A 23,892-nucleotide genomic window follows, 5' to 3' on the forward strand; every position below is an offset into this window, starting at 1 on the left:
GGATGCATCTGTAGGGAAGATTATTTTTTTTTCTCGACCTGGCTGGCCCTGAACATAATCATCAGAGAGGCTTTTTTGTAGCCAATCACTGTGTTGTAAGTAGAGATTTTTTCCCCATGTAAGAACATACCCAATCCCTTATAAAATGTTATCAAGTGTTGTCTCACTGTTATTTTGTATTGGTGAGTTACCTAGGTTAATTACATATTACACAGAATCCACTACTTAATATCTGCTTTACATTAGTTAGCTATCTAAAAATATATGTGAACCAATCTCGCAGCAACATGAGCAATCCATTTGCTGGCTCTTTCTGCACAGCAGCATGAAGCTTGGGATCACTACCAGACGGTATGTAGTGGCTAAATTGAGTTTGGGTTTGGCCCATTAGCTAGTAGGTTAGTCAGTGTTCAGCAAGGGCCCAATATATAGCCATCATTTTACTAGGTTCTGGGAATTACTACAGGGATGAAAGTTAGACCTTCAAGGAATTCAGCTTCCAGGGTAGATACATGAGACAGAAGCCATACCGAGCAGAGACACTCTCAAGTGATGACACATGACTGATTCATCTGTAGCCTCCAATGCCTCTTTCAATGGATAGACATCGAAGTCCCGAGGCATGCCGAGCCACCTCTGCTAGTAATAGGCTACCCTGGGACACCTGTGCGGCAGGAGCTGTCTGCTCACCAAAGTCCATGTTTACAGACTATTTGCACTGGTTCTTTGCATTATTATAGCTATATGGTTTAATTAAATGTATTTGAAATAATGAAATATAGGTGCAAAAAAGAAAGCATGTCTTCAACTCTAAGCATGAGTCAGGCATTTAGAGTGAGTTGCTAAAGGGCTAGCATGGTGGAAGAGTGGTTAAGAGGGCATACTACTCTACAGAGGACCAGAGTTCAGTTCCCAGCACCCAAGTCACATGATTCACAACAGCCTGAAACTCCAGTTCCAGGGGATCTGATGCCTCTGGTCTCCTGGGACACCTGTACTGATGTGCACAACCCCCTCCCAACATATCTCTCTCTCTCTCTCTCTCTCTCTCTCTCTCTCTCTCTCTCTCTCACATACACACACACACACACACACACACACACACACACACACACAAAATTAAAAATAAATGGTGTGCTGTTAGTAGTGTGGGAAAGCCAGCTGTAAAACATCATTACATCTGGAAAAACTTGATTGCTTCTCAAATGTCTTTTAGATATTACTCCACTTTGAAGACAACAAGAAAGAAAGAAAAAAGATTGAGAAAACAATTCTTGTGACTTACACGAGGATTAAGAATTAGGGTTGGCCTACATCAAAACCCCAAGTGACGTTTTAAGTTAAAATAAAGACTTAAGGAATGGTTCCATTGTCTTGTATGACTCCAGGTTTAACTAACTTGTGTAAGTAAATCACTAACTATTATTTGAATTGGGTTTAGGAACTTCTACACTGCTGTGGATTATGCTCATTGTTAGTAAAAAACTGATGGCTGATAGCAGGGCAAGAAGAGACTGGGTGAGACAGCCTGACACAGAGAGAATGATGGGAGGAAGAAAGGGCAGAGTCAGGAGAGTCGGGAGAGATGTTAGCCAGCTGCCTAGCAAGCAGGACATGTAGAAAATGAGGCAACCATCCATTAGCCATGTGGCAAAGTATAGATAGAAATATGGGTTAATTTAAGTGTAAGAGTTAGCTAGTAACAAGCCTGAGCTATTGGCTGAGCATTTATAATTAATATAAGTCTCTGTGTATTTATATAAAAGTGGCTGAAGAACAAGAACGCTTCTGTCTACACTTAGTAACACAATGTGTTAAGAACTACAACTAGGGGTGCCTAGGCAGACATGCTGGTCTTTTAGGGAGGAGAAGGCTCAGGGCTTGAGGGGAAGGTGAGTCCTGCACTGGGCACTGAGGAACAAAGTAGGAGAGTCAAGGAAACTATGAAACTATGACTTCAGCAGGGAAGTCAGAGTCACATAACCCCATGTGCTAAACTGTAAGTCAACCCAGAGGCCAGCAGCATAGGTGTCCTCTTTATTCTGTAACTTCTCTCCATTCTAAAGCAAGTCACCTAGACCTCAGTGTCTGTATTTGAAAGATGAGGAGAATAATGCTTCCTGCCTTGGGTTGTTGGGAAGATTATGTGAGATGATCTCAAAATAAAAGGAAAACATGGGTTGGGGATTTAGCTCAGTGGTAGAGTACTTGCCTAGCAAGCACAAGGCCCTGGGTTCGGTCCTCAGCTCTGGCAAAAAAAATAAATAAATAAAAAATAAAATAATGATAATAATAATAATAATAATAATAATAAAAACATATGCAAAATTCTCTCCAGGTTCCTCAGGGTCCAGAGAATAGGAGTTTGGAGGATGCTTCTGAAGATGAAGGGTATTTTTCACCCATCTTCTGAAATCTCCTTCCAAGGGCATAAGAAGCAGGATATTGAGTGAATGGGGCTATGAAGTGTAAGACCTAGGAGCTAGGAACTATGCCAGCTCCTGAGACTGGCACACTGAATTAGAAGCTGGCACAGCCCTCCTCAACACAGAGTGGTGTAGCTCACCAGCATTTCCAACCAGCTCATTTAGTTCTTCCAACAAGCCTCAGCATTGGGACAGATGTTAAGCACATCACTCAAGGTTGTGCAGATGATGGGCAGAGAGCAGGGATCAGAATTCAGGCTTCCTGTTGGTATAGTGCACGGGTAGCCTGCTACCCCAGGCTGTCTTTCTCAGGGCTGTCTACTTCACAGCCCCTGGGCTGTTGGGCCTTCCATTTGTTCATTTGCTAAGACTGTGCTAGTACAGGATGCTACTGTTAATGTCTAAAATGAAGGTTGGAGATAATCGGGGATTTCAATTATCCTGCCTATCTCTGACCTCCATTACCAAGGATAATCAGAAGCCAGCTCTAGCAATTTTCTGAAACTTTCATTAATTTTAAATAAATTTATACAATGCCCCCCCCCTTTACCCAAATTACAATGTCCTTGTCTTTTCCGTTTCTCAACGCAGGAGACTCCCTGGCACGTCTTGTAGATTGCCTGTTGTTTTTCTCTGGGTCCTCTGTAATTCTGCTTTGTTTTCTTTGAAATGAAAGGACCCAATGCTGAATTCTGATTCTAAGGTGAAGTCATAACATCAGTGTATATCATTAAAATGTTTTATTGTAATTACAGAAATAGTCAATGCCAAATTATGTGCACTATATTATTTTCTGCATTCTTCTTTATTCCATTCTCAAAGTTAATACGGCCTATTATATCTCATTCATTCTTCTGACTGCCGCTGCACAGCGAGCAGATGTCTCCATTGAGCAATCCACAATGAATCTGAGATCTTTTTCCTGAGCACTTACAAGCAGAGTAATTCAGAGCCCATCAGCGAGTGTGAGCTGCTCCAATTGTCCCTTCCGGTGCACATTAGCTTGAACTTGTCTACATCAAATTTCAAAGAATCATGGATATTAAAGATGGAAGGGGCCAGTTAGTTTATCAAGCCTTCCCACTCTGCCTGCAAAAGCAAGCAAAGGAAGCAATTTCACCAAGTCATACTGTTTTACTGATGCTTATTAATCACTACAATGAATGGTTATAGCATGTTCTCTCTTTTATCCTAAAATCATTGACTCTTTTTGTTTGTTTCTTTGTAACTGGGGTCTCACTCTGTAGCCCAGGATGGCCTGGTACTTGTTACGTATCCCAGGTTGGCTTCAAAATCATGGTAACTTCCGTGCCTTAGCCTCCAAGTGCTGGTAATAGAGGCACGAGCTACTATGCCTCACTGAAAATACTCCTTCCCCTAAAAGAGAATTGAAGCCCAGACATCTGGTTTACAGCGCCCAAACCAAGCCCACAAAGGCAAAAAATTCAATTTGCTTGAGCTCAGTAAGCAATTTTGAGCATCATTTGCTAGTCAGGGCTATCCTTTAATGGTCTGTGGGATACACAGAACAGACCCTAAAATCCTTCTGTGTTTTCTATTGTTGCAATAAACACCATGACCAAAAAGTAACTTGGGGAAGAAAGGGCTTATTTATCATCCATTTCCCAGGTCATAGTCCATCACTGAGGGTTGAACCTGGAGATAGGAACTGAGTCGGAAGCCATGGAGAAACGCTGCTTAATGGCTTGCTCCCTGTGACTTGAGCAGTTTGCTTTCTTATGCAACCCATGACCACCTGCCCAGGAATGGCATTGCCCATAGTGTCTTCCTGCATCAATCATTAATCAAGAAAAAGCTCCACAGGCTTGTCTACAGACAACTCAATGGAGGCATTTTCTCAGTTGAGTTTCCTTCTTCCTGGAGCCGTGTCAACTTGACAAAAACTAACCAGCACACCAGCCCCTTCTATGCTGTCCCTGAGTGACCTGCAGTAGTAAAGACATGAAGATATTATGGTCACTCGAAAGCGAATAGAAGATGTCATGGATGTGCTGGTACCACAACTCCTCTATGTCTAGGAATAGAGGAAAACGGTGTTTGAGTTGGGTCTTTGGAAGAAAGAAAGAGCATAATGTTCATCAGCAAAAGTTCAGGGAGAGGAGACTCGAACAGAGGACCCTCCAACCCAATCAGGAGCTCTCCCTTGAATTTCTTTCTTATAGTACAAGGCTGAATATGCCAGTGAACTGAGACTAGATGCAGCAGATGTCTATATGGCAGCTGCTTTGAACTAGATTAGGATGTAGCAACTCAATTCAATCAACAACCCAAAACAATCAGAACATCCACAACATACTTGGCAACCACAAGTATACTTAAAGAGACAACACAGAATAACTTAAATTAGTATTATCTTTTTAAAAAATCCAGAAAACCTGGGGTTAAAAATGATGAAAACTGAGAATTTCTAACTACAGACTAAAATCTCTAATCAAAGAACAGATCATTAGGGGCTTGGAGCAATGGCTCAATGGTTAAGAGCACTTGCTCTTGAAGAAGAACCCAGTTTGATTCCCGGCACCAACATGGCAGCTCACAAACACCCATAGTTCCAGTTTCAGAGAATCCAACACTTTCTTCTGACCTCCAAGGGAACCAGGCAGACATACAGCACATAGACATGCATGCAAGCACAACACTCACAAATAAACCTTAAAAGAAAAAGAGGAGGAGGAGAAGAAGAAAAAGAGGGGTGAGGAAGAGGAGGGAGAGGAGGAGGAGGAGAAGGAGAAAGAGAAGGAGGAGATAAATGATTTGCCAGATTTCTCCAGGACTTCCTTAGTGCCATGGAGAACAGGTTGACACACCATTTGGGCCCTGGGCAGCTGTCACACAGCTTTGGAGTCCCAAACTTGACAGCAAAGAATGGAAAATTCCATTTTCTGACCCCACTAATAGGTGACTGCATAAGTGCAGACCAGGGAAATACCACTACAGTCATATGATTATTAAGAGTAGATACTTCTCCATTTTCCCTCAAAGAACCTACTCTCTGAAAACACCACTTGCATATTATGTGCTTACTGTATTGTGATGTAAAGTTAGCCATTTGATACTATCTTTAGAAAGTCACTAGTGTGAAGAAGAAGGAAATTATAGGAGCTTCTGGTACCTCCACAGTTGTCCCTAAAGGACAATTGCAAATGTGATCTCTTGCATGAAGCCTTCCCCAGTTCCTCTCCCACGTTCATCACTGCCAAATTAATCTTTCTCTCCCCTGACTGCTGCAGCTCTTTGATCCATTGCTATATGGTTTATAATTAGTTGTGTGATTATCTGTCTCCCTTCACCAGGATGAAAGTACCTAGAGGGTGGGGAATCGAGCCCCACTTGTCTTGAATTCCTCACAATGTCACACTCATTTTTTTTTTTTATTGCCTGGTACAATAGATATCCTTCACATGTTTGTTAAATCATTTCTTCAGATCTTAGAGACCTTATTTTTGACATATTTAAATTATTTTTAAAAATAGTCTGTACCCATTCCAAAAGCCGTCCTTGTCTTTGTATCACTCAGGCGCACACTCAGGTTGTGCCTACCACAGTCTAGCATCCAGCCAGCAGACATCTCTGGGAGTGAATTGAACTAGCACTCTTAATAAGGCCTGAACCTTGACTCAGTTATACATAACTTTGGAAACTTCTGGAGTCAGAGTGCCTGGGTTTAAATAGATATACACTGAAGCTGTGACTATCATTTACCTAGTTTTAGGACCTTGGACACGTTACAGTCCAGGACCCCAGCATCCTCAACTACGAGATGATTAGTCCATTTGGCACATGATGAATATTCAATTTGCATATCTTTCACTCTTGGAGCTTTTGTTGACACTATATTTTTGTGAGTTGGGGATGAGGTGCCAGGGGTCAAAGTTAGGGCTTTGTATATGCTAGACAAACGCTCTGTCACTAGGCTACATTCCCAGCAACATTGTTATTGTTTTATCATTCATAAAGAGAAGCATAAGTCCCTCAGGATTGCTCTAAGGAATCAATGATGTAACAAGTGAAATTTTACTCAGCATATTATCTCATCAAGGTTTCCTTCCTTTCTGGGTATTAGAGTAATTGCTACAATCAAATGCGAACCTATTAATGCCAGGTAATATATTACTCACTTTAAATATATGGTGCCATCTAATTTAATTCAGATTACAAGGTACTGGGATCATTATTATTGTCCCTATTTGACAAGGGAATAAAGAGAGTTGGAGAGAGAATAAACAGTCCAAGGTCATATGAGCAGTCCAGTTCCGGTTGTTCAGAACTTCAGATCAAGAAGGCTGAAGGTAAGGACTAGGGAAGGGTAGGAAAAAACACGCAGGAAGAAAGTCCAGGCCCAAACTCCCTCTGGAGTTTAATATTTCTCTTTGTTTCCCTGGTCTTCAATTCCAGGGTTCTGCTTACTTTGTGAACTAGCCTCTGGGATCCATGTCAACATATGTTCATGCTCACTACTCACCTACTCATGTTGTTTAACAAGCATACAACACGATATCATTCATCTAAGCGCTAGCTAGCTCTAACTCACTTCTGTCTCCCAGTTTCTTCCTTGGTTATGAATTTGCTATTCGTCCCATGACCTTCTTATCACAGTTATACTAATTATCACTGATGAAACATTTTAATTTTTAATAACCTGGTTATTCTTAACTTAGACTCTCATAATGGACTTATATGTCAAATACGCTGTTGCCTGCTACACGGGAAGGAAGGGAGCCCTTCCGTAGATTCTACCAAAAGGCCTCCTTGCTTACCTCAAACGGAAACAGCGTTGCTTCCCCCTCCTCTATACACTGTGAGAACTTCGAACCCTGAACAACTACTAGCACAGCTCCACCAAGGGTTATAAGAGAGCCAAGAAAAGATGAAAGAGACTAACTGGATTCTCAGGAATGTGCACTGGGCAAAAAGAACTCGGAGGGAATAAAGCAGCCATAAGGAAAAGTACAAGGGAAGACTGAACCGAGACACCACGGAGGGGGCTAGCAGAAGCTGCGCATGGGAGTGTAGGTCAGTCTAACAAGCAACAGTCAGGTGTCAGCAAAAAGTTACAAAATCAGAAGATGCCCCTGTAATAAAGCCAAAAGGCTAACGCCACAGGGGGCCAAAGGAGACAGAAAAGTGACAGGGGCACTGGGAATGGCGGGTGGCTGTCCCTGGAGCTGGCACCATCCTGGAAAGGCATCACTTCTGACTCCCCCCTGTCTGTGAGCATCCTCACCATGAATGCCCTTTTGCTTGAGGAAACTTGAATGAGTCAGTTCTTTGCAGCTAAAAGCCCCTGTCCAGAGGGTTCTGCACTTACATCCACGTTTAGAAAATTAAAGCATACAATTACTTCTTCATTATGATGGTCCAGGTATCTGGAAGCCAGGTATTCACCTTATTTTTTTTTTCTGATTGTCCAGCCTTTCTTGGAAAACATCTCTTCTTTAGCTACTGCCTAAATGTCAATAAATGATCCTACAAAGAGTTAGGCAGGCAAAGGTAACCAACACATTGAACGTTTGTGATTCTTTGATGACAATAAAGAATAAACTCTTAGTAGAAATTATAAGGCTCAAGAATGAGAAACTTGAGAAACAGTCTGGCATAAGACAAAGAAAGATTTGTGGGCATTCCCAATGCTTCAGGACGAATGAGCAATTCAATCTTTGCAACATTCTTTTATAAAAGAATGGATACCACATAAAACGTTTCCCTTTTTAATGTGGTATACACAAGACTGCATGGTTTTATATCTTTTTTATTTGTTTAAATTATTATTAAATTATTTTCCTTTGAGACAGGGTGTCACTATGCAGTCCTAGCTGGTCTTGAACTCACAGAGATCCATCTGCTCTGCCTCTCCAGTACTGGGATTGAAGGCGTGCGCCACCACACTGAGCTAGTTATTAATAAGCGATTCTCTTTTCCTTCCTCGTGTGAATGTGTATATATATGCACCTGTGTGGGAGGGTGTACTCCCCCATGTATATGCATGTAGCGGCTAGAAGTGGATGTCAGGGGTCTTCCTTTATCACTCCCCACCTAGTTTTTGAGGCAGGGTCTCACACAGAACCTGAAAATGAACCTGGAGTTTGCTGGGCCAGCGAATCTATGAGCTCTACCTGTCTCCACACACCCCACCCCTCCCACCCACACCGCAGCCCAGTGCTGGAGTCACAGACACACGTCACAATGTCTGGCTTTTCACTTGGGGGCTGGGGATCTGAACTTGGGTCCTTTGCTTCTCAGGCTTTCACAGCAAGCACTTTACCTATGGATGCATCTCCTCGGTGCCTTAGTAAGCTGTTTCCAACGCAAATTGTTCATTCAACAGCAGCATTGATTTGCTGCCTCTTCTGTTCCGCCCTGCCCTGGGCTTTACAGTGCAGGAACTGAACATAGTCCCAGCTCTTGAGGATACAACAGACTAAAGGAGCAGGCAGGTGAATCCAGTTCAGGGCTGCCTGAGTACATGCCCACCCACCGTAGGCAGTACAGACAGGAGGCAGTAGCTTGGGTCTAGGAACTTTGCTAGAAGAAATGTCAGGATAAGTCCTGATGATGATTCAGGAGCTAGTTTGCCAAAGATAAAGCAGAAGACAGTCCAGGCAGAGAGATCCTGGGCCCTGACATGTGAGTTCAAGTCCTGAGTCTTTAGACACTTGAGTACATCGTATACAGAGAAACCACCAAACAGCCATTGTGAGAGCAAGCAAGCTCACCATTCATTCAGCTTGTCCTGTGTCCACAGATCCCCGGTAACACCTCTCTCCTAACTGCACAAGCCAACACCCATGACAAAGTCGAGCTTACCTAGACAGCCTGTCAGCTACCTCAGGGGACATAGCATTCCTTCTTAGCTGGTGATGACATGGCTTCTTCCAAATGCCGTTCGTGGCAGTTTGGTTTTTTTTTTTTGTTTTTTTTTTTTTTTCAGGAAAAAGAGTGATTATGTTTTTTTCCTGTGGAACTATAAAAGCTTCCCAAAGCTTTAAACTCCAAGGTATTTTTAATTATCAAGTGAGTAACATAAAAACACTTGGTAACTGCTTGGTTCATCAGAAAGAGGCTGAGCAACAGTGATACATAGTGCTTTCTGTTTGTTACCATATTAGCATCCATCAACAGCTAAACATTCTACACATGTCTACAGAGCACCATCAGGCTGCCTAGAACGCTTGCTGATAGATCCATCCCAGCTTCCTTATCTCTGAAGTCACTAATACATTTCTGTTATTATGTATGTTTTTATGTTTTAGGATGATTATGAAATAAACAAGAGACCCAATGTTACGAATTTTAAACAACGTAGAATAAAAGAGTAAGTAAAACATAATTATACATGGTCTTCAAAACCCCCTTTCTGAGCTAGAAAGTAATTATAGCTTATACACTAATTTTTTTTTTCAGATTAAAAAAAATTAAGACCAATTAAAAGAGTCGTCGGTTTACTAACTGTCAACGCAGGCTTGAAACAGGCTCCTCTGCTACAAGCAAGATGATATTCCTAAAGCATGGCAGGAGAATTTACTCTGGGGTTCTAAAAATTGCATTAAAAGCTAACATGTAAAAATTTCAAATGCTATCTTTCAAAGGTTTATCCAACTCTAAATGAATAGTACTTGGAAGGACCCACAGAGGTGACATGATGAATGGAAACATCATTTGTTCTCCAGCCTTTCTGTCTGGGTCTCGGTCAGCATGCAGTCTGTTACTCATACCCTAAGCTAGGTCTCTAGTCTATGCAGGCACACACATAACGTACCTGTAACTTAGCTGCAAGTACCCCAAAAGACCTTTCGTGAGTTGCATTATGATAAAGGCTGTCCATAGGCCTGCCCAAGAGCAGAGCGTGAAATGCATGGCATGGATCACCAGCACTACAGTTGCTTAAACTGGTCCTTTGCATCCTCCAAACAACATGTGAACACAATACAAAATGGAACACCGCGGTTACCCCAAGAAAGCGTGTGAGGAGAACAGTGAAGCTAAGAGATGTATCCAGTGCCCGTCCATTTTAAATTCATACTTATTATACAGGAAGACGAGCATTCAAAACAGCTTATTCTTTTGAAAATGGTTCTTCAGTCTCCTGCACATGTGCCTGCATGCTGACTGGCAAATTCTCTTGCAATCCATAAATTAAAATCCCACTCTTTCCTAACGTGCTTTCACTTCAAAATGTCAATACTGTTCGTATGTATGTACATATGTGTATGGATTTGTCCTATATACCCACAAAGCCCACTGTATTTCTTATTTGGCAACATTAGCTCTTGAATTGGGCGTCACATTAGCCTCTTCACAGAATCAGAAAAACAACTGGCTAGCAAAGCTGAAAGGAACCTGAAGGATGACTTATTCCAAATCCTTCACTCCAACAGGGATCCAGAACTGGAGAATGGGGATTCCATCAAAACAAAGCCAAAAGCTGGTGCAATGTCCTTTACAGAAAACATGTCACTGTTAAGTCAGAACTGGAAATCCCTTCCTCTGATCAATGATCTAAAACTGACTTTTAAAAATCTCTAGAATTTTGTTTTGTTTAAAGAAAAAAAAAAATAAAGGCAGGGAGTGGGATGCTCAAATTAAGGCTACTTCTGCCCTGTCAGCACAGAGCCTTTGATCTGAACAGTGTGGTCCTCTGTTTCTCATCTCCTGAAGAGATGGTCTAACACGGTGGTTCTCAACCTTCCTACGTTTCAATCCTTTAACACACTTCCTTCTGCTGTGGTGACCCCCAACCGTAAAGCTATTTCCATTGCTGCTTCACAGCTGTAATGCTGCTACTGTTATGAATCAAAATGTAAATATCCGTGTTTTCCAACCATCTTAGACGACCCCTGCGAAAGGTTCATTCGAACCCCCAAAGGGGTCACGACTCACAGTTGAGAAGCGCTGGCCTAACAGGGCCATTTCATTGGCTAGGCACCTCACCCTGGGTTGCCCTGTGAGTCCTTAGATGAGTCAAGAACCTTACTTAACTAGAACCCAATGTTAACAATAGTACTTAACTCTAAGGGCTGCTAATGGAGAGGACTAAGCAATGGTCTTAGTGTGCATTAAGATGCCAAAGCTTAAAAGAAATGAAAGTTGCCACTTCATATCTTGTATCATACCTCTTGTGGGGAGAAAAACCACACATTTCCTTCTATGAAACTACATGCAAAAACAACATTTGTGACTAGGGAGTTTAGAGAATGCTCTGCGCCCAGTGTGGGTTTGCCTGTTGTGGAACTAGAGGTGCGTACTCAAGTATCCACACACGGGACCTTTTAAAATGTCCCAACAGCCCTCACTTTTATTCTCCCGGACTTAAGGACGACCTGTATCCCTGCTCTCTGGCTTCCTGTTAAATCTTTCCTCCACCTAGGGCCTGTTTTATTTCATCCTTCAACTCCCTCCTGCCTTTGGGTGACTCTATCCAATGCCACCTCAAGCTGCCTCCCCTACAGGTACCACCACAGTGAGCGACACATCAAGGGGGAGTATGTCCGGAAATGATCAAAGACATCGACTCAAGAGCATCCTGCTGCAGAGAGAAGGCCTACGCCACAGGTTCCAAAGGCAGACATGACGAGCTCCTGACTTAGGTTGCTGCTTCGACGTGGGCTAGAGCACGTCACTGCGTGACAATGCTGTGTGCATTCAAGACTCTCATTTCGCCCGTGGTGTGACTTAACCACGCGATGTGCGGGGGTTCCCGGAGCGTAGGCACCAACCCTGTGATTTAGGTGTGTGGGGGCATGTCTGTCTTCTTTTTAAACCATTAAGTGAATCTTTAAAAAGCAGGAGAAGATTGACAGCGCCAAAGGCAACACTCCCCTGAGTACTAGAGAGAGGCACGGCGGAGAAGACGTGCCGTGGTAGGAGCGCGAAGTTCCTCCTTGGAAGAGACTGGCGTCGCGGGTGTGTGTTCTCTCCAAGGCAGACTCCAACAAGGAATTGCGGGGTACTTCTCAAATCACCAAATCAGTAAGAGTTTAATCACCTGACCCAAAATGGGATTGGCTCAACTAGTTTTTGATAATATGTTGCCTTACAGTTAGAAAGCTCTACTGGGGGAGGGGCTGGGGTGGGGGTGAAAAAGACCATTTGATTGCCATATTGTCTTTGGAATTCCAAAACGACAGTGATGATGGTGGCGTTTCCTGCAGCTAAATCTTTTTTAGTAGCAGCCCAGGAGTACCATGGAAGAAGTCAAGGGGGACAAGGGCCTCGCTAACTCCAGTCCTCCAGAAGCTGCTGGGGTACAACAGCCAATGTGAATTACCCGGATAATGACTGTTATATGGGCCGGCTCACAACAAGTGTGAAGTTATTTACTAGTACGAATGTAAGGGTTAGCAGATGTTACGTGTGTCTCTGCTGTACTGGGTGTCTGGGGTGTGGGGTCGGGGCTGGGGAGCCTTTCCTTCAGTCATTAGAATCCTTGGGCTCTGAGACTGGGATGGGACCTCAACCATGAAGACAGAATGACGGTTTGTATTTGGTTGTAGAGTTGAGGCTGGAAACTTACACAGTTTTATGACACACTGTAATGGCCACATGGTGGTTTGTGTGACTCTGTGGTTTCTGTGGACCATATTAATAAGACTGGACCCTGCCTGAAGATGGGCACCTTGCTTTTCCTTCATCCGCAATACGGCGCCTGATGCAAATCAAGGGCGTAATGGATGTCTCCTGAGTTTGTGTCCTCTTGTGACATGAACCTGGCACAGGGCGCTGCTTGAACCCAGAGCATTGAGTGGCACTGGAAAAGACGTCTACTCATGAGTGTGCAAGATCGAGTGTGGAGATGAGGTTGGAGTGGATGGCACGTCACCCTTCATGGGGCTTGGGACCCTGTGGTTCGGTCACCCTCACCGAGCATCCTCATCTAAAATATGACAAGTAACCCTTCTTCCCCTCCCAGTTCTGAAATGCTAACATTTGAAAAAGATGTCTGGACCCAGAAGCTTGCCAGAGACAAATCATAGCAAGCGCTTTTCAGCCTTCACAGCAGATGACGATTAAGTCTTAAGATGTAAAACATTAAAATAGAATGAAGAAGTTCTGGGACCTTCGTGCCAGATGGAGGCCCCCAATGCCTTTCTCTCCTTCTTCTCCCACACCCAGCAACTACGTTTCCAGGCCTCTATGGGAAGAACATAAATACTCTTAGCCAGGGGTGGCTCCTTGCTTCCATCTCGGGCTATCACAGTCTGTCTGAGAAACAGTTGCGTTAGAATGGAAGGGGTCATAGTCGCCCAGGCTTCTATAGATTTTTTTTTCTGACAAATAGTAAGACAGAGTCACAAAAAAAACCTAAAACCAGGTAAGCCAACCCCCGCCCCCCGCTGAGAATTTCAAGAGGGCTATAGCAAAGAGCCTTGATACCATCACTGTGCAAAGGAAACCACAATTGAAAAACATAAGCAGACATTTTTTTTCTTTCAAACAAACATGTGAAGGATGGATATTAGGTACCGATCTCAGTCCTCCCAGTTCTCCAGACGCCACTTTAAAAAGCAAAAGGTTTTAGCCACCAAACCACCAGAGAATAAGCAGCCATCACATTCTGACCCTTCCACGCTGATATTTATTTTCTGATAAATGGCAATTGTAAATAAATCTCATTTAATCTCTAAAAGCCACAATAAAAATCTTTAACCTCCAAGGTAGTTTACAAATGAGCACGCACACCCTGCCAGCGCCAGAAAACACAAGGTCTTGAATAAAGGGTTTTAACAAGAGGCACGTTTTCCCTCTGTGAATCTTATATTGACCTTTAAATATATATATATATATGTACGAAGGAGGAGGAGAGGGGAAAGCCAGCCCCTCCCACCCTATTCTCTGTACAAATCGGCCAATAAATCTAGGGAAAAGACACAGCAAGGAGGGAAGCCAACAGGTGGAAGGGGTTTTTGTTCCATTAGAAATGGTCAGACACTTGATCTGGGCTCGCGGGTCTGTTTGTCTCAGGGTGTCTTTAACGACGGTTTTATCATCATGACGCTGATAATCAGGAATAATGGTCACACTTCCACTTTGTGATTCCACAGCATGGCCAGCCTGAAGATTTCGCCACACAGTTACATGGAGTGGGCTGCTCTGTTTGGCTTCACCCTAGGGAGGCGTGCAGCATCCCCAGCCAGCTCTCCCGCTTTCACAGATGGGGTAAACTGAGGGCCGAGGCACCCAACAACTCCTTTACAGTGACTCGGAGCAGAGAATTCCCTGAAACTAGAAAAGTTTGTGGATGTCTCGGGGCAGTCCTCTCGCTCACCCTTCTGGCCGGCCATGCCGCTCTCTTCCTCCGAGTCTGGGCTGGGTGATAAGGACTGGGGTACCTCCCCTTCGCTACAAGGCACTCCAGGGCAGTGTGTGGGGAGGTCCACACACACACCCAGACCCACAGGCATACTCGCACACACAAAGCGCCATGCAATCTCTGCAGTCACTCAGCACAGCTCCAGCCAGCCTCGCTCAGCCTGCGAATGCACAGCGCAGAGCTTGCAAGGCCTCCTTGGGCTCAGGGCTGGGGCTTCTCTGAAACAGGGTTCTGCCCTTCTCTTCCTCTCTTCCAGGCTTCTCTCCTTCTCTCTTTTTTCCCTCCCACCCTCCACCCTCCCATCCTCCTCCCACCCCTCTCCTTCCACCCCTCCCCCCCAACCAGCCCAGAGGCACTGATCGTGTTACTGGGGTTCCCTGGAAAGAGGGGCCATCCCCAGCCCTAAGCAAAGACTTCAGGGGCACAGAAGCAGCTCCAATCTCAGGACCCAAGCGCTCCTCCTGAGCAGCGCAGGAATGAGACCCCCACTTCCAGGCACAGGCGAGCGAGCTTGCCACCGAAGAAGGAATCCTTAGAGAAGCTTACCTTTTTCAGGAGCAGAGATTCTGGAGAATCATTGCAGAAACTGGAGCGAAGTGGATGAAGACAAAAAAGACCCTTTTCCAGCAATCCCTGGCCTCCTGGTATCAAGACACCAGGACACCATCAAAGCAACTTAGGGGGAAGACTTTAGGGGCCTATTGTCTGCTCTGGTCTGATCTGTTTTTCTTCTGTCTCCCCCCTTGCTGCGGTGACACTTGGTACGGCCCAGGCATTCATGCCAAGTAGCTTTCACACATGGAAGCTTGTCTCAAGCAATTGCTGACAAGCCACAAACAAGACATTTCTCCCTCCCTTCTCGGCACCCCCCCCCCACTCCTCCCCCTCCACCTTTTCCTCCTTCCCTCTCGTCTCCCCTCCTCCTTTCTTCTGAATGCAAACTAAAACTCTCCAGTGCCAGGCAGGCTCGCAGGCTTGGCCTAGCTGAGCACGTAGACACACACACACACACACACACACACACACACACACACACACACACTCGCTCGCTCACTCACACGCCAGCCAGCAGCTCGGCTAGTTGCTGCTGCACTGGTGGGGAGTTAAGAGACAGGAAAAAGCCCAGGCTGAGTTGGGGGCAGGGAGAGAAAGAGGAGGAGTAAGACCCCACGGGGCTGCCTCCCGTGCCCTAGCAAAATGGCAGTAGAGAGGTGAGCCTGTGGAAAGGCAGCAGTGGCCACACATGTGTGCACACAGACAGACTCAGGCCATCTGAGCTCAGCAAGAGCTCAGTAAACCACCCGGCAAGGGGAAAGGCCAAGGCCCGTGGGCTTGGAGTTGGGGGAGACACGGTGGGTGGACCCGGGTAGGTGTTTCTTTTTGGATTTTTTTTTTTTTTCTTTCTGGTTCTTCCCTATTATTCCCGAAGGATCTAGTTGTCTCTCACTATGTAACAGAGTGTAGATCCAAGTCACTGATTAAAATAAAACCATGAAATGTGGAAATGTGGTAGTAAACTTGACTGTAGGTTCAACTTGTACCCAGAATATATATTTTGTTTAAGCTAAGCCCCTGCCCCCAACCCAGACCCTCGAGAGCAGCAGCAAGGAGCATAAGTAGTGTAAACTCTGGGAGCTGGGAAGTGTGATGCTGAAGTTAGTGCCAGGCTGCTGGAATTTATGGAAGGTGGGCATGAGCTGGAGGGAGATGGGGGGGGGGGTCTGGGTGAGCTGTTTTCTAGGAATGAAGGGGACCCAGGAAGGATAATGAACTGGGCTAGAAGGAAGTAGGAATGTGATTGGTGTGGAGGCAAGAGGAGGGAGGGAGGGAGGGAGGGAGGGAGGGAGGAAGAGTGAGAGAGAGAGAGAGACTAAGACTGCTTAAAAAATTAAAAGAAGAAAAAAAAAAGGAAGTCCATAGGCAGAAACACAGAGTGAATGATGTGGCAGAGGAAGGTCCAAACCATGAGCAGAGAGGACAACAAGAAACATAGAGATCTGCAGCCGGCATGAGCTCAGGAGGCCTGGTGGACAGTGGAAGGGGACAAGCTGATTACAGGACTTTGATATCTCCAGCAAGCATCGGTGTCTCTCGGAGTGAGGCCTACATGGCTGTCCTGGTGAGCCAGGACCTGAATGGAGGCTCAGCCCCCACAAATGCTAAAGTGAGCTCCGTTTTTACATGAAGGTCACTTGTATTCTTTCCCCAGAATCTTCTCCAAAATGGAAGTTGTGTGGACACAAATCACTACTCCCTTGGCAGGCATGCAGTAAGAAAATAACCATGACTTTTTACACTTAAACCTAGCTAAATGGCTTTGTCACTGCCTGAAACAGTGACAAAGACATTCATGTCTGTCACTGCCCCCTTAGCTTCGTCCTGTTATACACCTGGGAACCGTGTACTTGAATTCCAACTTGCAACCACGATGGTGGTAGTAATAATAATTGCACTGATTCTCAACATTTTCCCAAGCATTTATATCATGAGGTCATCTTCATTAAGACCATTTCCACTTACAGATACGTGTTTTGGTTTTGGTTTGAGACAGAATCTTACTATGCAGCTCTGGCTAGCCTGGAACTTGCTTTATAGACCGAACAGGCAAGGCTCAAATTCACAAAGATCCATCTGTCTCTGACTCCTATGTGTTGGTACTACTGTGCCAGGCAACATATCATTTACACACACACACACACACACACACACAGAGAGAGAGAGAGAGAGAGAGAGAGAGAGAGAGAGAGAGAACAGATGGAGCTAGAGAGAGAGAGAGAGCTATTCTTCCAGAGGACCAAGGTTCTATTCTCAGCACCTGCATGGCGACTCACGACTGTCTGTAACTCCAGTTCCAGGGGATCTGACACCCTCTTGTGGACTCCTTGGGTACATGCACACATATGCAAATCACCCCCTACATATATTACATTATTTTAAAATAATAAAAATAAATATGTTTTAAAGTGAGACTTAAAGAAGGTGAAGGGTGTCTGGGGCCCCAGAGTAAAGCAGAAGTGGAACTCAAACCGAGCTATACGGGACTCGGAAGGCCCAGCATTCCAGCCACACTGTGCTCCCACTGGAGAAGCCCACAGTCTCCAAGGCTCTTCATATCCAGGATCCAAGCCCACTGGCTGTGCACAGAAGCGTGCTGTTTCTTTGTGGACCATGGGTTTGGATCCTCTAACTCGAATCCAGGGGAACTTCTGACCTCTCCCCACCAGGCAGGGTACTGAGTCACCCTGCCGCCTACCAGAGTGGCAGTGAGTCACTGCTCACCGCTGGCCGTGAGGCTGCCCAGACAACAATTGCACAAAGGGTCACCTTAACCTTCAGCGACTGTTTGCAGACTTCCTCGCCATGGAGAAAGCCACCTAAGACCAGGAAAGCTTTCCATTTTTAAACAAAAAAAGTATCTTCAAAATTAAAAAAAAGTAAAAACACCTGCAAAAGTGGTGATAACACCGGGTAACACACTCACATATACATGCACACACACTATAAACACATGCACACACATGCACAATACAAACATGTTCACACACATAATGCATACACATGAACACACACACACACACACACACATATATACATCTTCACACAATACACATAACACACACACATATATATACACATCATACACACATGTACAACCATAGGCACACATACCCGCAGACATGCACACACATGAAACAACTCCATAAGGTATGAACTCTCATTGCTTGTTTTCGGGATGAAGATGCGGAGGCATGGAGGCTCTGTAACTTGTTAAGGTCATTGGGAGAGAAAGTGGTGGCTGAGATGCTGCTCAGGTAATCTTTTGAGTACCACTGTCTCCACACTGGACTTCAGCTACAGGGAGTGAAAACCACAATGCTGAGCAGGAGAGAAGAACCATCATGACCCTAATATTTGGGTCCCTTTATATCTTGCAGCGTTTTTCAGGACCCTTGGAAAAACCTTAATTGTCCATTTCTCCCGCAGTCCCTCCTGGCAGAGGACAGAGTGTGCTGAGCCTCCCGTCTGAACTGGTTGGTGGAGGCACCAGCTCCAAGTGTCAGTGCCTCCAGCTCCATGGCTCCCCCTGCCAACTCCAAAGAGAGAAAGGGAACCCGAGAGGGTGCAGAGCCAGGTCAACTCACGAATGTTCCTAAGTGTCTTTCACAAGATCTCGGAATGCTAAGCATCCTGCAAAAGCAAAGGCGCTAGCTAGCCTCTTAGGCAGGAGAACAGGATGCTAGTGCCCCCGGGTCAGCTGGTGGCTGGTCAGCTGCTCTACTTAGCTGCTTCTTCCAAAGATGCATTCTGCCTAATGGGCATTGGCAACTTTGTTGTGTTTCACCAGAGAGGATTCTCACCAATTACAAATTCATTTGCATTGAAAACAGTCTTTTTAAAATGCAAATACCTGTGAAGGAAGTGAAGCCAGTCAGCCGTTCATACTTCAGTGTGAATTATTTCATTCCTTTCCTACAAATAGCCATTCAGATTAGAGGAACAAAACAGGAAAGCAAGCAGAAGTTTGGAAGTTTAGAAGCCTCTGGTGTAAAACTAGGTCTGATGTGGGGGTTGCTCAAAACAATAGAGAGATAAAGAACACTATGTAATGGAACAAATTTTGAGGAGCTATGGATAGTAAAGACAGTCTTTCATTTGCAACAAACCTAGACTGAAAGGGTGGGGGCAAGTGGGGGGCATCTCTTGGAACCTGCTCTGTAGAGATGGCACCCTGACCTTGAACTCATGGTCATCCCACCTCCACCCCCCCCCCCCCCCCCCCCCCCCAGTGCTGTTAATTGAACTCTGTGCCTGGTGCAGCCTTTGGTGCAGCCTTGGGAAGCTTCGCTCAGCCCTGAGGGCCTTGATTGACAGGAAGCGGAGAGTCCCAGCTTTATCTTCCTCCATTTTTGGTTTCCTATTTTTGCATCTGGTTTAGAGGATGAGTTCCTCCAGGATCACTGTGGGACTGGAGTCCCACTTAAAACACAGGGAAATCCTCAGATTTCCAAATATGCAACTTATAAATTAACCTTTAAAAATAAAAAAGCCCACTCATAATTTGACATCTGCCTCCCCGCATATATTTAACTGTGGAAAGGAATGTGGGTGTCAGACAAATGAGGCTTCCTTCACCCCCTCATCGCTGGAAGGAGAACTCTCTCACAAAAAGGAGAGAAACATGCAGAAAACTAGCAACAACAAACAGTCTCCAGATTTACCAAGCTAAGGAAACAATTTAGAGGCAGACAGGACTAGAGTCCACATAATAAGAAAATAGCCATGTCTCCTAGTAATAAATGGATATATTATACAGAAACAGCCACCCCCTACACACACATATACACACTGATTGAATACTGGACATGGTTGCTGCATTCTGGACTAAAAGAGTATTTACAAACTAAATGACCCAAGCTGCAGTTTTTAATTATTTATTTATTATTAGAGTGTGCCTGTTTGTGTGTATGGGTGCACAAGATGTACTCATGGGGCTGTGCATGCCACAGCGTGTGTGGAAGTTAGAGGACAACTTGGTGGAGTTGGTTCTCTCCTTCAGCTTTTAAGTGGGTGGGTTTGGGGGATAGAACTCAGCTCTCCAGGCTTTTTTGTTTGTTTGTTTGTTTGTTTTTGTTTTTAGAAACACAGTTTCTCTGTGTAGTCCTGGCAGTCCTGGAACTTGCTTTGTAGACCTGGCTGGCCCCAAACTCATGTAGATCTGTTTGCCTCTGCCTCCTGATGCTAGGACCAAAGGTGTGATCCACTATGTCCGGACAGCAAGGTCTCCAGGCTTTTGTGTCATGTACCTTCATCTACTGAGCCATCTCCCTGGCCTCTGTGTGTGCGTTCGTGCGTGCGTGCGTGCGTGCGTGTGTGTGTGTGTGTGTGTGTGTGTGTGTGTTCATGTTCCTAAGCCAGTTTCTAATGGTTGACTGTGTAAATGGTCTTTATAAATGGTACAGCTCTGTACAAATGCTAGCAGATAGTATTAAAGAAGAATGCTATGTAAGTCCTGGCATGGACGGAGCATTCCTCTAATCCCAGAACTGGTAGACAGAGACAGGTAGATCTCTGTGAATTTGAAGCCAGCCTGGTCTACAGAGCAAGTTCCAAGTCAACAAGGGTTACATAGTGAGACTCCGTCTTAAACAAACAAACAAAAGTGAACACTACATAATAGGTATAAGCACTACAAATTCTTTGCATGCATTATCTCCTTTAGTTACTGCAACTCTCTCTTTTTAGATTTATTTATTTATTTATTATTATATATACAGTGTTCTGCCTGCAGGCCAGAAGAGGGCACCAGATCTCATTACAGATGGTTGTGAACCACCATGTGGTTGCTGGGAATTGAACTCAGGACCTTTGGAAGAATAGCCAGTGCTCTTAACCACTGAGCCATCTCTCCAGCCTGTAACTCTCCCTTCTAAAAGGAGTGCTACCAACAAGGACAGTCTACTGTTTTGTTTCAGAAACTTGGTGTTTGTGATTTTGGAGTAACTGCCCAACCTTTCTGAGCTTTGGGTTTTTCATTTGTGAATTGAAGATATTAATAGCACCTTCCTTATGGGATTATTTTAAGGATGGAATGAGATAATGAATCATCTATGTTGTCATTGATTTCTGTGACCACAGGTGATTGGAGAGACCTCAGCTCCCACCTTGAATTCTAGTCTGCAGAGTGAATATTCAAGGAAACTACTTTCTGTGTTGAATGTCTTGAGGAATGATGCCAGTGTTTAACAACAGTCTGTGGAAAGGCCTGGTAAGGTAACTCTCAGACTTCAAGTGTCTGGGAAGTGCCTGGTGCCAAACTCATGGTATGTCTTGCTTTTTGTTTGTTTGTCTGTTTTATCAAGATAGAGTTTCTCTGTGTCGTTCTGGCTGTCCTAGAACTCGCTCTGTAGAGCAAGCTGGGCTTGAACGCAGAGGTCTGCCTGCCTCTGCCTCCTGAGTGCTGGCATTAAAGGCCACTACTATCACCACCAGGCTCAAACTCATGTTCTAGGCCTTGCAAAGTATTACTTCGCCTTCTCTTCTCAGTTAAGCTACGCATCAGTGAAGAGCATCCTAAGTGGCAGTGTAGAAGGGAGAAGAACCAGGAGTCTGGGTACCCGAGCTGCAGTGTGCCTCTTCCTGACTGTTAAGAGCTAGAGAACCACGGTTAACAGGCAGAAGAAAAGGAAAATGTTCGCTAGCCCAAGAGTTGGATACATCATTTTTCTCTAAGCAGTTACTATCTTGCTGTCTTTCTGGGCAAGTAGGCTCTGGCTAAGTTCTAATTCCTACTAAAGATCTATAGAAGGCTTTCAAAAGCCCTGATGAAGGACAGAGAGATCTGCCGGAGCCACATGAAGTTGACTCATGCTGGTAATGCTATTTGAGCAGGCGAATTAATGATAATCTGCAGTTTTGCAAATTTCATCACCAGACAGGTGCATGCTTTCATGCATACAATCCTCTGCCGAGGAAGACCAGACCTAGTTGTACAGTCTGGAGTAGCCCAATATGAAGCTCTTAACACGTTATTATGTACAATAAATAATACCACGAGCGTTTTGGTGGGTCAGACAAGCCATTTTGTTCTTTTCTCTCTGCTGTAAAAGTAACATGGAAAACCCCAAGGAAGGGTTATTGCTGTTAGCTGAGGCAAGGCAGGCACAGCAGAACACACCACATTCACCATGGGCTGGGCTTGTAATGTCCTTTCCCTGAGACCTGCTTCTGTGGGTAGCTCACAGCTCAGCAGAGCAGAAAGGTGTGGCAGAGCTACCAGAGGGAGCGACTGGTTTTGGTAAACAAAGCGACGTCCCCAAGGGGGCAGAGGAGAGGAGGCACAAGAGTTGTGGAGGGAACGCACCAGCAGTTCTCCCAGACAGCCAGAGCAGAGAATACCTCTCTTGGTCCATCTGTGCCACTGTGAGCATGAACTCACAGTAGCTCCGAACAGGCAAGGGACTGCGGGATGATCTGGGCCCTTCAGGTCTCTCAGGGTTGTTTGGATACAGCTACCCAGACCACGAGCTCCAGCTAAGTGGTTTGCCAAAGTCTTGAGTTCAGCCTAAAATCATTCTGAGATGGGTACTTACAGGAAGATTTCCTCCCAGCCTGGCTCAAGGGGTCATGTCGCTCTGCCCTACAAAACAGCAAGGAAATAAAAGCTCCCAAAGTATTCGAACTGTGTTCCTAGTTCCCCTGGACCTGAGGTTGCTCGACCTCGGGACACCCAAAATGGAAATCATGCAATTATCTCCGCGAAAGACAGTTTAATACGAATAGAAAAGGGTCTGAAGCCAGGAAAAGGACATATATCTTTGATATCACATCTTTTGCCCAGCAATGAAATGTGTATCATTCATAAAGATGAAAGATACATTAAAAGTTGAACCAAAGGCATTGTTTTGAATTTAATTCGTTGAATGTTTGCCATTCCCTCTTATTCGAAATCATTATACCATATCATATTCGAATCATATACTGCTGCCGGGGCTACCATGACTAAGGTAGAGTCTTTGTTCTAAGGGGGTGTCCTGGAGAGAGGGGAAGAGAGAAGAAGAGGGAGATGGGGAGGGAGAGGGAAGGGGCAGTAAAGGGCAGGAGAGAGAGAGAGAGAGAGAGAGACAGAGACAGAGACAGAGACAGAGAGACAGAGAGAGGTATTCCTTAAGACAGTCCTCCTTCCTCTCCACCATCTGTCTGATTCTCTTGATCTTTTCTCTCACACCCAGAGTGAGGGTGAAGCTCGGTGGTTGCCAAGCCAAGTACCATGTCACTTCCGGATGCGTGGCTCAGTACCCCAGTAGACAAAGAGCCCGTGGCCTGGTAGGAATTTGGGAGAACAATTATTTCTAGCACCAGAACAGAAAGTACAGAGAAATGGGGAGAAACCAGCTTCTAATTCTTCAGAGAAGTCTGGGAAACCCTTCACAGAGGTTGCAGCAGTGGATATAAAAGTTGAGTCTGGGGGTTTCAGCAGCTCTTGTGAGAGGTGGGGACCCTGCGCTCCCCACTGAGGAGGTATAGAACCTCCCTTGCTCCTCTAATCCTCAACCAGGTTCCAGAATGGCAGGTCAATTTGCTCCCTGTGAGCCACAGGCCAAATCCACCCTGATGCCTATTGCACAGTACAGCCTAAAA

General features: G+C 45.0%; 1 protein-coding gene across 3 annotated transcripts in view; it reads right to left on the reverse strand.

The window, feature by feature from the left end:
* The window catches only part of Bcl9 (BCL9 transcription coactivator), an 85,576-nt gene extending 69,997 nt beyond the window's left edge, over window positions 1-15,579 (reverse strand). For all 3 annotated transcript variants that reach the window (XM_036190230.1, XM_036190229.1, XM_036190227.1), the window contains exon 1: window positions 15,301-15,579. The gene's annotated coding sequence lies outside the window, so the exon portion shown is untranslated. The remainder of the gene's footprint in view (window positions 1-15,300) is intronic.
* Window positions 15,580-23,892: the final 8,313 nt, after the last annotated feature.

Source organism: Onychomys torridus, chromosome 6, assembly GCF_903995425.1.
Source record: "Onychomys torridus chromosome 6, mOncTor1.1, whole genome shotgun sequence".
Taxonomy (NCBI): Eukaryota; Metazoa; Chordata; class Mammalia; order Rodentia; family Cricetidae; genus Onychomys; species Onychomys torridus.